The sequence below is a fragment of the Sinocyclocheilus anshuiensis genome, unplaced genomic scaffold, assembly GCF_001515605.1.
Source record: "Sinocyclocheilus anshuiensis isolate Anshui unplaced genomic scaffold, SAMN03320099.WGS_v1.1 scaffold469, whole genome shotgun sequence".
Taxonomy (NCBI): domain Eukaryota; kingdom Metazoa; phylum Chordata; class Actinopteri; order Cypriniformes; family Cyprinidae; genus Sinocyclocheilus; species Sinocyclocheilus anshuiensis.
In genome coordinates, this window is record NW_015537995.1 from 1,385,612 (window position 1) to 1,399,657 (window position 14,046).

The 14,046-nt window shown below is 34.8% G+C and overlaps 1 protein-coding gene and 1 long non-coding RNA gene across 4 annotated transcripts in view; both read right to left on the reverse strand.

Moving 5' to 3' along the window:
• LOC107675790 (TBC domain-containing protein kinase-like protein) overlaps positions 1–14,046 on the reverse strand; it is a 57,823-nt gene that overhangs the window by 14,639 nt on the left and 29,138 nt on the right. The gene's annotated exons all lie outside the window — the stretch shown is intronic.
• On the reverse strand, positions 12,065–12,704 carry LOC107676061 (uncharacterized). Its single transcript, XR_001632682.1, has 2 exons — positions 12,426–12,704; positions 12,065–12,305 (listed from the first exon to the last, which is right to left on the reverse strand). It is a non-coding gene; the product is annotated as an uncharacterized LOC107676061 (long non-coding RNA).

Genomic DNA, 14,046 nt, shown 5'->3' on the forward strand with positions numbered 1-14,046 from the left:
TATATATATATAATATATATATATATATATATATATATATATTGTGTGTGTTTTTTATTTAACAAAAAATACAGGAAAACCGCAATACTGTGAAATATTTAATTAATTATTAATATTGAATTTAAAATAGTCTTTCTATTTTACCATATATCATTTTTTTTTTATAATAAAATATGTCACATGATCTTTCATAACTCATTCTAAAATGCTGATTCTGTTTAAAAAAAATTCTTATTATTATCAAAGTTGAAAACAACTGTGCTGCTTAATATTTTTGTGGAAACCATGATACATTATTTCAGTATTCTTTGATGAAGATAAAGTTGAAAATTAAAAACATTATTTATTTGAAATAGTTTTTTTTAACATTACATATGGTACATACAGTGGGTACGGAAAGTATTCAGACCCCCTTAAATTTTTCACTCTTTGTTATATTGCATGATTCTGTTTAAAAAAAATTATTATTATTATCAAAGTTGAAAACAACTGTGCTGCTTAATATTTTTGTGGAAACCATGATACATTATTTCAGTATTCTTTGATGAAGATAAAGTTGAAAATTAAAAACATTATTTATTTGAAATAGTTTTTTTTAACATTACATATGGTACATACAGTAAATGCTACATCTACCATGTAACAGCTCAGCGTTCATGTTAAGTCTGACTTAAAATTTGCATACAAAAAAAAATCTCAATGCAGAAAATGAATGTGATTTTTACATCTAGAACTTTCATGCAATTGTAAATTGAGTACGCTTTGTGTGAGAATTGCTATTTGTATGGCACACAGAGATTCTGTCTATGTGATGTGTTTCAAATCAGTCACCTATGAGGCTCTTTTCCGGTTAAGATGGCAAGGAAGGCTTTGGAACAGAGAGAGGAGGAGGAGAATGAATGCAAACAGCATGAGAGATGAGGCACCAATCAGTCAGTGCATTAGAGACTGTGACAGACGATCCACCTCTCCTCCAACCATCACCTCCCCGACCCGCCTTCCACTGCCCCAAATCTACAGGCAGAGATGAAGAACGACAGACGGATCTGGAAGTTCGAGACACGCGCACATCATAATTACAGAGCCTCGTCACCTCTGCCATAACTCTAATATAACATCCTCCCAATCGAACCGAACAGCGCATGCACCAAGGGTCCTTGACACCCCACATGTGTGACCCACATTCAATCCACACCGCTCTCGAATCCCAACCCTACACAGTGGCACGGAAGGAATGAGTAAAAACACTCAGCATGAAACGCCACCACCTTCAGGCATTCAAGTATTCCCAGTGTAGCCAAGACAAATATCATGTAATCGAAAGACAGGTTTGGCTATGCATTCCACATCCCATTTTTATAAACACAGCTTTCGTCACAGTATTAGCTGCAGACGTTATTCAGACTTTCAGATGGCATGAAATATACATGCATGAAGGAGTCATCTGGATTCAGTGGGAAAGTGGGATAAGAACTAAATGACAGACTACTAAATTCTCCTGAAGTCATCCGATACGGTTGAAGGAGTGAAATCAGCCCTATATGGGTATGGAATAGACATTATTATTCTGCTTGTAATCATAATAACTGTAGTAGCTATGATATTTTGTAAACAATGGTTATCACGGTAAATTTTCGGAATAACTGAATCTTGTGGTTAAAGACTTTTATCAGAATGAACAAGCAGCCAGAATTTATATTATGAAATTATACAGTATCTGCATTGATCCATAGCCAAGTCTGTTGCATGGTCAATTATGTTCAGTTTAAAAATGTTAAAAACTATATACACTAATGTTCAAAAGATTGGGGTCAGTAAGATAGAAGCCTCTTATGTTTAGCAAGGCTGTAATTATTTTATTAAAATACACAAAAAATATTATTATAATTTAAAGATGACCATTTTCTATTTAAATATATATTAAAATGTAATTTATTCCTGTAATTTATTTTCAGCATCATTACTCCAGTCTTCAGTATCACATGAGCCTTTAGAAATCATTCTAATATTTGGTTTTCAAGTAAAATTTCTTGTCATTGTCATGAAAACTGTTGTGCTGCTTAATATTTTTGTGGAAACCGTGATACATTTTTTTCGGGATTCTTTGATATATAGAAAATGAAAAAAGTGATATAACAGTAAAAACAATTTTTTTGAAATAGAAATCTTTTGTAACCTGTTTTTTTTTTAAAATAGATATCTTAACGGTCACTTTTGATCAATTTAATGCATCCTTGTTGAAAAACAAAATAATTTGAATGGTAGAGGGAAAGAAAACTATAAAATATTTATTTCAAAATAGACAAAATAAATGTGATATTTCATTTATTTGATATAAGTAGTGCTGCTGGAAAGTTTGTGAACCCTTTAGAATTTTCTATATTTCTGCATAAACTTGACCCAAAACATCCTGAAAGTAGACAAAGAGAACCCAACCAAACAAATGAGACAAAAAATATTTTCTTTGTCATTTATTTATTCAGGAAAATGATCCAGTGTTACATATCTGTGCGTTGCAAAAGTATGTGAATCTTTGCTTTCAGAATCTGGTGTGACCCCCTTTTGTAGGAATAACTGCATCTAAACATTTCTTGTAACTGCTGATCAGTCCTGCACAACATTTTGTAGGAATTTAAGCCCATTCCTCAGTACAGAACCACTTCAACTCTGTGATGTTGGTGGGTTTCCTCCTATGAACTGCTTGCTTCAGCTCCTTCCACAACATTTCAAATGGATTAAGGTCTGGACTTTGACCGGGACATTCTGAAACAGCTTGTGTGCTCGGGGTCGTTGTCTTGCTGCATGGCCTACTTTCTCTTGAGACTCAGTTCTCGGACAGATGTCCTGACATTTTCCTTCAGAATTTGCTGGTATAGTTCAGAATTCATTGTTCCATCAATGATGGCAAGCCGTCCTGGACCAGATGTAGCAAAGCCGACCCAAACCATGATATTAATACCACCACGTTTCACTGATGGGATCAGTTTCTTATGCTGGAATGCAGTGCTTTCCTTTCTCAAAACAAAGCTTCTTTATTTAAAACAAAAAGTTCTATTTTGGTTTCATCGGTCCATTAAACATTTCTCCAATAGCCCTCTGGCTTGTCCACACGATCTTTATCAAGCTGCAGTCAGGCAGCAATGTTCTTTTTGGAGAGCAGAGGCTTTCTCCTTGCAACACCGTCAAAACCGACCCAAACCATGATATTAATACCACCACCATGTTTCACTGATGGGATCAGTTTCTTATGCTGGAATGCAGTGCTTTCCTTTCTCAAAACAAAGCTTCTTTATTTAAAACAAAAAGTTCTATTTTGGTTTCATCGGTCCATTAAACATTTCTCCAATAGCCCTCTGGCTTGTCCACACGATCTTTATCAAGCTGCAGTCAGGCAGCAATGTTCTTTTTGGAGAGCAGAGGCTTTCTCCTTGCAACACCGTGGTTGCTCAGTGTTCTCCTGATGGTGGACTCATGAACATTAACATCAGCCAATGTGAGAAAGGCCTCTAGTTGCTTAGAAGTTAGCTTGGAGTCTTTTGCAACCTCGCCGACTATTACATGTCTTGCTTTTGGAGGGATCTTTGTTGGTGGACCGCTTCTGGGGAAGTTAACAGTGGTCTTGAATTTCCTCCCTTTGTATACAATCTGTCTGACTGTGGATTTGTGGAGTCCAAACTCTTTAGAGATAGCTTTGTAACCTTTTCTAGCCTGATGAGCAACAGCAACTCTTTTTCTGAGGTCCTCAGAGATTTCCTTTGTTCTTGCCATGATTCACTTCCACAAACATGATCAGAATTTGATAGATCCATGTTCTCTAAATAAAACAGGGCACCAGTGTTGTCAACTGCTTTCAATTGAAAGTAGCTAAATTTCCTTTGTTCGTGCCATGATTCACTTCCACAAACATGATCAAACTTTGATAGTTCTCTAAATAAAACAGGGCAGGCACTTACACCTGATAGTCATTCCACTGAATGAAAACACCTCCGAACAGACGGACTCTAATTTCACCTTCAAATTAACTGCTGATCCTAGAGATTCACATACTTTTGCCACTCACAGATATGCAATATTGGATCATTTTCCTGAATAAATAAATGACAAAGAAAGTATTTGATTGGGTTCTCTTTGTCTACTTGTGTATGTAGACTTGTGTGAAAATCTGATGATGTTTTGAGTCATATTTATGCTTTTTTTTTTTTTTTTTTACAAAAATCTTGTGGGAAATGTTATTCCCTGAAAAAAGCTTGTTGCCGAAACGTTTGATTGTCCATTGCTCTGTTGCAAAATAAAAATTAGAACAGCGAGTGTGGATCTTTTATCTGAAGGTCATATTTATGCAGAAATATTAGATTAGATTATTAGAAAGATTTTTTTTTTTTGCTATCATTATCTATCATATCCTACCTATCAGCCACACTCCTTTATAGATAACAACACCAGTAAGGACCTTTAAAAATGTACACCGGTCGAGCGCTTACACCAAACATCACCCAGAGCTTCTGGCTTCTCTTGCCAGAATGGATTAATGTTAGCATGTCTATTCAGAGTCTACAAAATAATGACGAAGTGCAAAGAGAGTGAACCTGGGCCATTTAACACCTATCGGCTCATGAATGCATTTCATCACTGCCATCGTTTTCCAGCCCACAGTTTCCAAAAGACATGAGAAGGGAAGAAAAAATGCCCTTGATAAAGGTGATAGCAGTTAGCTAAAACCTCTTTATGAGGGAATGAAAAAAGACTGAGGAGGAAAATTCACCTCCATGACTTTTCTCCAATGAAATATAACTTGCTTTTGTGCAACCGAAAGGGATCTGCAGTTGTGGCCGAAACAAAACACTCAGTGGCATATACAAACCCAGTCTCTACGGTTTAATTAGTAACCTGCGTGAGAGAATAAAAAAAATAAAATGGTAACATGTTATTAACAAGTTGAGACGTTTGTGTACAGGAGGCAAGAATTACAAGGCACTCATTCACCAATTCTATATTTAGTGCTAACAGTGTGTAACGTAAACACAGTCATGTAGCAACAAGTGGGTCAAACAAACACGTTAGGACAGAGGAATGTGATGACGTTGCTTAAAGTCTCAATAGAAAAATGTCTTATTGAATGCTTTGGGCATAAATGAATACTGCACTTTAAAGAGTACAGTGTAAAATGAGATTCTGGGGAAGCAATATAATTAAAACTGAGCTGCTTCTCCATGGCAAGTACCTTTATTACAACAGTATTGCTTATATTTGAATAGACTAAAAGAAAATCTGTCATAATTTATTCACCCTCATGACTTTCCAAAAACCCCTCCCTTTTTTTTTTGGTGGAAGACATTTTGAAGACTGTGCTGGTCAATTTTGCCATTCAATTACAATTAATGGTGACTAAAGCTTGTAACCTTAAAAAATATATATATGAAAAAACATTGAACTTTTTATTATAAAATTCTGTGTATGATTGTTATGTTCCGGGTCTGCATTGATCCATATACACACACACACACACACACACACACACACACACACACATTGTTGGGTGTAACTAGTCGCCAAGTAATTAGTTACTGTAATTTAAAAAAAGTACAATTTAAATGTAATTTAAAAGTAAAGTAAGGGATTACTCTTATTTTTCTGTTATTTAATTACAGTTACTTATTTAATTGAACTTAATACAGTGTATAGACTGTAGAACATTTCTATACAATACAATACAATACAATAGTGGATTTAACATCAAAATTTAAAGTCTAACCTAAAAATGCATGCTTTTTATGTACACTTCTCACTTTAAATACTTTGGTGAGTTAAGAATATTGGTAAAATTTTAGTCTCCAATTCTCACTATTAACTAGTTGGTTATTAGCATGAATATTACTGGGATGTTGGCTGTTTATTATTACTTAAAAAGCACATATTAAGGTTTTATTTTATAGTTTTATTCTAAATCCTTAATCCTACCCAATTCCTACGCAATTATTAAACTTAATTGTCAACAACTACTTTATTAAGTATTAATAAGCAGTAATTAGGAGTATATATTAAGGCAAAAGTATAGTTAGTTCATAGTAAATAGTTAGTTAATAGTGAGAATTGGATTCTAATCTAAAGTGCGACCAGAATAATTTATGTAGTTATCTATTATTTATTTGAAAGAATGAAAAGAACTGTTTCATGTCCATCCTTGTATCATTAATTCACTTTGATATAGGATTTAGAAAGTAATTAGTAATAAGTAATTAAATACTTTTTGGAGAGAGTAATTTGTACAGTAATCTAATTACACTGTTGAAGATGTAATTACTGTTGTAAACAAAAACTTTTATTTTGGATGTGATTAATCGTGATTAATAATTTGACAGCACTACTTCTCATACATTACAAAAAAAAAACTAATTATATTTATTTTTATTTAATTTCCTGAAGCTAAAACAGTACAGCATCAGCATGATGCCAAGATCATGGGTTGGACTCCTAGAAAAATTGACACAAATTAATACAAATGCACAGCTTCAACGCAGCATGCATTTCTTTGCATAAATATAAAAACGTAAATACCCTCAGAAGGTTGTTGAGAAACTAACATAATAAAATACAAACAAAATACATTATTTTTACATAACCACTTATTGTAAGCACATTCCACATCAGAAGTAGCAATATGATTTGTGAACTAATCATTCTTTTAGTTTGGATCTATTCAAAGAATCAGATGACAAAACTGGTCTGATTGATTCATTCGAAGCAGACTGATTCAGTACTTGGGTTCACCTCACTCAATGAATCAATGATTCAACAATGAAGATTATCAAAGTAGAACATCTTAAATGTCAGTCTGCTCGACACAAAAAGCTCTTGCACAGCTCCTTAAGATTTAGAATGTAGTGCATATGGAATACTTTTATGATATTTTCATCCTAACATTTTCGAATTCAAATTTGTTCCTTTAGAAACATTCATTTTCTGCTAAGCTGCTTTGCAACGATGTGTATCGTGAAAAGCGCTATATAAAAAACATGAACTGGATTGAAGTGAATTGAGACCACCCAGAACTCCAAAGCAACCACATAGCAATGCAATGGCAAACATTCACAACTGTAGCACTGTGGTAATGGAGAATTGCATGTTCTAGCACTACTCACATGCTCTTTAGTAAAAATTAACTGAACAATTACAGTCAGTGATTCATATATGTTTGTGCAATGTTGGCTGGATCTCCGGAAAAATTAAACAGCTCGATGGAGGAACAAGTGCTTCTGATTACTATTTGTGTGCAGGTTTTGAAGGACCACATTTTTGGACCAAACAATCAAGTTTTGTTTAAATCTAATATATATACAGGTTTGAGAGTTAAGAGTTAAAACATTTTGCATATAAAAACTCTTCACTAATACAGTGAAATGCATGTGTGTGTTTAAGTCTGAAAGACTGCAGCAAACCGAGAAGAAGCTGGTAAGCAGCAAGGAAACATATTTTACCTATAAAAGGAGTTTTCTCCCTCAACTCCTCAGATTTTCATGTGGCTTGCCAGCAAAAAAGAACAGAAAAATGTAATCCCTAAATCTCAGCAGCATCGACCTGCACCCCGTTTGGAAACACCAGTCTCCTTCCAATGGCTTTTAAATGTTTAATGCCACTCGCTCCTCTGTGATGAGGAAATAGCCATTTAAAACGAGCGATTTGGAGACAAACGAAGCGAAACAATCTCAAGATGTGAGATAACGGCCCACATCATGGACGCCTGCCAGGGAGATCCAGTAACAGCGGAGGCAGGCGCAGTTGCATGCGAGGTAAATCGAGGCATTTGAGGCATGCATTAGACAACTCAACAGCATGTGGTGGAAGAAACGACAGCCGTGACCTTCTCAAACATAAGTGTCTGCATGTTCAGCCGCACACGTCAGGAACTACCGCCCCACGCCGTTAATTACACCGCTGTCACAATTACAGACAGAAAAGAGAAGAGACGCCAATCCCTCGAGACCTCCGTTCAACCTACGAAAAAAGCCCCATCCTCGGCTTCAAAAGCGAAACTTTCAAAGGCGTTTAATTCTCGGAGAGCCTGTGTGTTCATGGGTTTTCGCAGCATAATGTTACTAGTCAGTAAGCTGACAAAAGTTTTGCTTTGAAACAAATTCCCTGTTTTGTGAATACTGATGCTTTGCATGTGCCCAAAAAACCCCAGGCAACTTTTACAGACTTCCCCGATAGAAATAATGTGACATGTTTGTAAATAATTCTCACAAAGTCTTCCTCTGAAGCACAAAATCCCACCTAGACAACTAGCTGAGCCTTGCAAAAGTTCTGTGGCAGTACCATGGCACAGTCATAATAGATTAGTACTTTAACATGCCATGGTATTTTGATATTAATACTCCAAAAAACTAACACAAACACATTACATCCCAAAAAACAAAAACCAAAGGTAATGCCAGGATATGTCCCAAAACATTGCTATTACCATGGTAGCATGCCTAAAAAAATCATGGTAAAACCAAGGTATTTAACAGCATAGAAAGCATAACACATGGATCAATCATGATAACTTTTTCATCTATGAAGTTACATTAAAAAGGCAATTAATACAGACTGAAATTATTGGAAAACACCTCTTGTACGATGATTCTGATTTAAAATTAATTTTGATATTTTTTTTTAAGAATAAATATAACAAGGTGGTGTAAAACTCTGGAGATAGTAATAAGGTTTTTCAAGTACTTCAATTAATGGAACTTTAACAAATTCCCTGTTTTGTGAATACTGATGCTTTGCATGTGCCCAAAAAACCCCAGGCAACTTTTACAGACTTCCCCGATAGAAATAATGTGACATGTTTGTAAATAATTCTCACAAAGTCTTCCTCTGAAGCACAAAATCCCACCTAGACAACTAGCTGAGCCTTGCAAAAGTTCTGTGGCAGTACCATGGCACAGTCATAATAGATTAGTACTTTAACATGCCATGGTATTTTGATATTAATACTCCAAAAAACTAACACAAACACATTACATCCCAAAAAACAAAAACCAAAGGTAATGCCAGGATATGTCCCAAAACATTGCTATTACCATGGTAGCATGCCTAAAAAAATCATGGTAAAACCAAGGTATTTAACAGCATAGAAAGCATAACACATGGATCAATCATGATAACTTTTTCATCTATGAAGTTACATTAAAAATGCAATTAATACAGACTGAAATTATTGGAAAACACCTCTTGTACGATGATTCTGATTTAAAATTAATTTTGATATTTTTTTTTAAGAATAAATATAACAAGGTGGTGTAAAACTCTGGAGATAGTAATAAGGTTTTTCAAGTACTTCAATTAATGGAACTTTTTTCCCCAGCAAGAAGATTGGTATAATATTTTATTATCATCTCTTCAAAAACAGTGGCAGTTTTATTTTAAAATATTAATATTTGAAAACTAAAAAAAAAAAAAACAATAACAGGAAATTATATTAGAAAGTGAACCCTTGTAGACCCTTCATGTTTTTTTGTCAATGTCAGTATTATTATTATTATTATTATTAATAATAATAATATTATTATGATAATTATTATTTTAATTCAGACAACGTTAAGCAGATATCATATTTTTTTTAAATAATGTAATTTGTAAAAAAAAAAAAGTAGTAATAATAATAATAATAAATTATGAAAATAATGAAGATGTGCACACTCAAGGAAAATATTTATGTACTTAAAATAAATGTTATTATTACCTCACTTGACATTTTCATACATTCATAAAATACAACTTTTGTAGTACTGTTCAAACATTTTTAAATGTTTTTATAAATGAGTTTTAAATTAGATTTGTAAACAATTTTCCCTTCTCATATTTTTGTATATCCTTATTTGTCTACAGAAAGAACAGACAGAATCAAAATCATCTGCATGTTTAAAAAAAAACGAGACCTGAGGAGGTAATAAAATGTCATCACAACAAAAATAAAACAAATATTACAAAATACGAGATTCAAACAGTATGTACAGCATTCTTTTTCAAAGAAGAAAATATCCAACAGCACTGATTTACGATGGATGATGGATGTCAGAGCTGATTTAGTCCATTTATAGTGGATTACTCTGGGAAAAAAAAAAAAAAAACATACCCAGGCAGTTTATTCCTAATAATCCAGTCAGCTACATGCCGCTGAGGGTAAGACTCCAGAAACTCCTACAGGCCAGTAGATGTACATGATATAACACTGAGAAACAGGTTTTGACAGTTGGACGGCTCGAAAACAGCGCTACTAGTTAATCTGGCTTGAGGAACTGATCAAACCTCATAGTGCATCCCTCGCATTCTCTGCTTCTGTCAAGTTTTCAGCAATTTCTGATAGAAGACCATCCTGTAAAACCTCTGAAGCTATTTCCAGACTTGTCAGTGACAGATGCTTATTAGCCACTTGTAGTCAGATCCTCTTTTTGTCAAAATGTGATTTGTGCTTTGCTTCCAGCTGCTATTTGTCTCCTGACAGGACGGAGTAATGGCGTGCCTCACAGGCTTCTGTTGAACATCGCTGCCACGTCTATAACAGATTTCTCTGTGATTGCTGGTGCAATGGTTTTGCTGATGTTAAAGTTGATTTCTTTAGAATTTTGCTTTTCTTTTGCAATTTTTTTTGGAATCATCCCTACCGCCTGACAGACACCACAGAATCAGGCATCCTGCGAAATCATACTCGTCTTTGTGACAATCCTAATCTTTGGAAATGGCAAAAAAAAGAATTTGAATGGGATTGGGTTACAAGTCATTTTGCATTTCTGTTTGGTGCCACTAGTGCTGCACGTTTCAGCTTTAAAGGTGCAATAAGTGTTTATGTTTCATATTCATCTTCTCAAACCACTAATATAACAGCATTAGCCTCTTTGTGACCACCATCGCGTAACAAACAGATCCTCAGGTGTTTCAGTTCATTAACTTGGATGAATGCAAAAATAAGCTGGTCATGTGATCTCGACATGTTGGCCACAGTGAGTAGAATAAAATGTGTATTTTAGAAAAAAAATCAATGTAGAATAAAATTTCTTTGTACATCACTGTTATGACTGTTATTTTAGTATTATATACTATAATAGTATTTATTAATATTCATATTTTCAAGTTTTATGTGCTTTTGTTGGATTTTTACTTTTTTGTAATATTTCTGTTTAGCTTCTATTTAGATTTTTATTTCAGTTTAAGTAATTTTAGTACTTCAACATTTATTTCAGTTACTTGTGAATTCAACATTTTTAATTTTTGCTTTTTTAATTATTATTTAATAATTATTTTTTTATTTCAGCTTTATTGAAATTCCTGAAATCAATTTTTAATATTTCAATAATTTTAGTTTTAGTTACCAAGATGAGTCTTCATCTCATTTGCACATTATTGTAAAAAAGTCAAATCTACTATTCATATTTTTGTGTGCAAAGCATGTAAAGTAGAAAATAATACATATTGCACCTGTAAGGGAATAGCTGAACCAAAAACTCGAAACAAAATATATCTCTGACACTACTTTAAGTGAACACAAGCACATTTGTGTTATTTTTTTTTGTGTGTGTCCTACTCCTTTATATATGGTTTTGTATCTTTATTTTCTAAATTGGTAATTTTTATTTATTTATTTTTTTTGTGTCCTACCATTTTATATCTGATTTTGTATATTTTTTCTAATTTATTTATTTATTTGTTTATGTATTTATTTATTTATTTATATTTTTGTGTCCTACCCCTTTATGCGTATATGGTTCTGTATCTTTATTTTCTAAATTTGTAATTTTTATTTTATTATTTTATTTTGTGTCCTACCCCTTTATATATGGTTTTGTATCTTTATTTTCTAGAGATTCAAAAATGTATTCAAATGTATACAGACTAAAGTGGACTAGACATTATCTTAGATGGTGGGAAAAACAGAAAGTATGACCAGCAAGCATATCTATTGCCAATTAAATAAGAACAAGACATTTAAATGCTGCTCTCCTGCCTTTTTTTTTACCTTTTCACACACACAGTACACAGCGCACACACACACACCAAAAAAAAAAAAAAAAAAAAAAAAAAATTTTTAAAACCTAATCTTTGTTTACACCAGTGTTTTAGCCTGAAAGATACAGCGACAAGTTTCAGAAATTCAGAAATCATATTTTCCACATTACTTTGGGAAGTAATCCCTGCATTGTGGCTGAGTGTACACACCATCAGCGTTCCTGCAGCGCTGAATGCTCCCAGCTAATTCCCTCACATTAGACTCAATCATCGTCCATCACTTCAGCCATGCCGCGCAGCTCCGTGTTGACAGCAACCTCAGGGAATAGTGGCAAGCAGATGCCAGAGGACACACACGGAGCTGTCCTGACCAGAACGCCACTCGTCAGGCCACGCCGGTGCCTGCTGCCTCTCCCAGCATACCATACGGAAAGAACGGCATAAGCAGCATAACTTATCCTGAGCTCATCGCAAACAAGTCCCAACTGAGCCCCGGCGTCAGGAAGCTTACGGGGAATAAAGCACTTTGTTTGACAGAGGGGAGGCAAGGTGCGCCTAACCAGACAAGTGTGCATCACTCTGCAGTTTCCAAGTCTGGGTCCACAGCGACTGCAGCAAACTCACACTCTGTAATCCGTTTCTCAGCACTATGCAGTGTTTCTATAGTATACAGTAGGGGTGCTCCGATCAGGATTTTTTAGGCCGATCACCGATCACAGTATCTGCCGATACCGATCACCGATACCGATCTTTTTAAAGCCTTCTTTTTATACTGAAACAATGCGTTGTTACTTTAATTCAGAGCTTGCAGCGGCAATAGACTCGGTGTGGAAATGATCTCTGCACTGCTGCAGACGCGCTGCCGGTGTACTGACGAAACATGCTACCTATCAGATTGTGCTACCAAAATTGGATTTCAAATCCAAACATTGTCACTGAAAATGCTTTTTTCGGCATTGCAATTCTTTTTTCTTTTTTTTTTTTACATAGTACAGTAATACAATCTTTAACAGACATGTTTAAACAATAAATATAAGCAACACATTATTCAATGCTTTTTACTTTTGCATTTACTTCTAGATTTATATATTAAGTTGCTCAAGCAAGTGGCAAAACATTTAAACTACTTTTCTTACGTTATCACAAACGTACCATTGACAGAAATAGTCAGCTCTACTGCCTTTCCTTTTTTATTTAAATCTTTATTACAAGCAATCCTGCGGTTCATAAAGAACTTTGTTTTCCTACCTCCACGAGTGGTTTTAAGGGTAAGTTTAGGGTAAAGGTAGGTGTGGATGGGTAGGTTTAGGGTTGGGGTAGGTATGGACATTAAAAAAATCCTCAAACCACATGAATAAGATGCTGGTTAGCACAATCTGTATGTAGCATTTTTCGCTATCGATTTGTGTTACCTATCTTTTTAATGGGAGGTAGCACAATCTGAGCAGGTACAAATCATCAGAACACCGGACCGCAACCGTGTGCAGTGAATGCTTTAATCCGTTAACATGAGCGCGGAAAAAATACGCACCGCGTAAGCACTGCAAACTGAGTAATGTGAACCTGGCGTTATTTGAAGCCATTTGCGTATTTTGAGAGAGAAAGAGAGAGCAGGCGGTAATTTACTCACGCTGTTTATGAAGTTACGTCTCACACAAGGTTTTCAAATTACTTTATAAGTTATTTAATGAAGAAATATAGCATTATAATTATTTCACCCGCGCCGGACAGAGACTGAGACGGTGCCGCTGCATGTCCTGCCAAACCTCTCACAGCAGCGTCATCAGCTTGAGATCGTTTTTTTGAGATCGGCCTTTATAGAGACCGCCGATCAAACATCCCAAAGTGATTATCGGCCGATAGTGATCGGTAGCTGATCAATCGCTGATCAATCGGAGCACCCCTACAAGAAATGGCACCACATCTGTAAACAGAACATCATTACTAACAAGATGAAAAACTATGTAATAATGACAGACTCTTTCATCAGCATGAAATGGTAAGAAAGTTAAATGTAATGACGTAATGTTGCCTGCAGAATTCCTAAAAAAAAACACA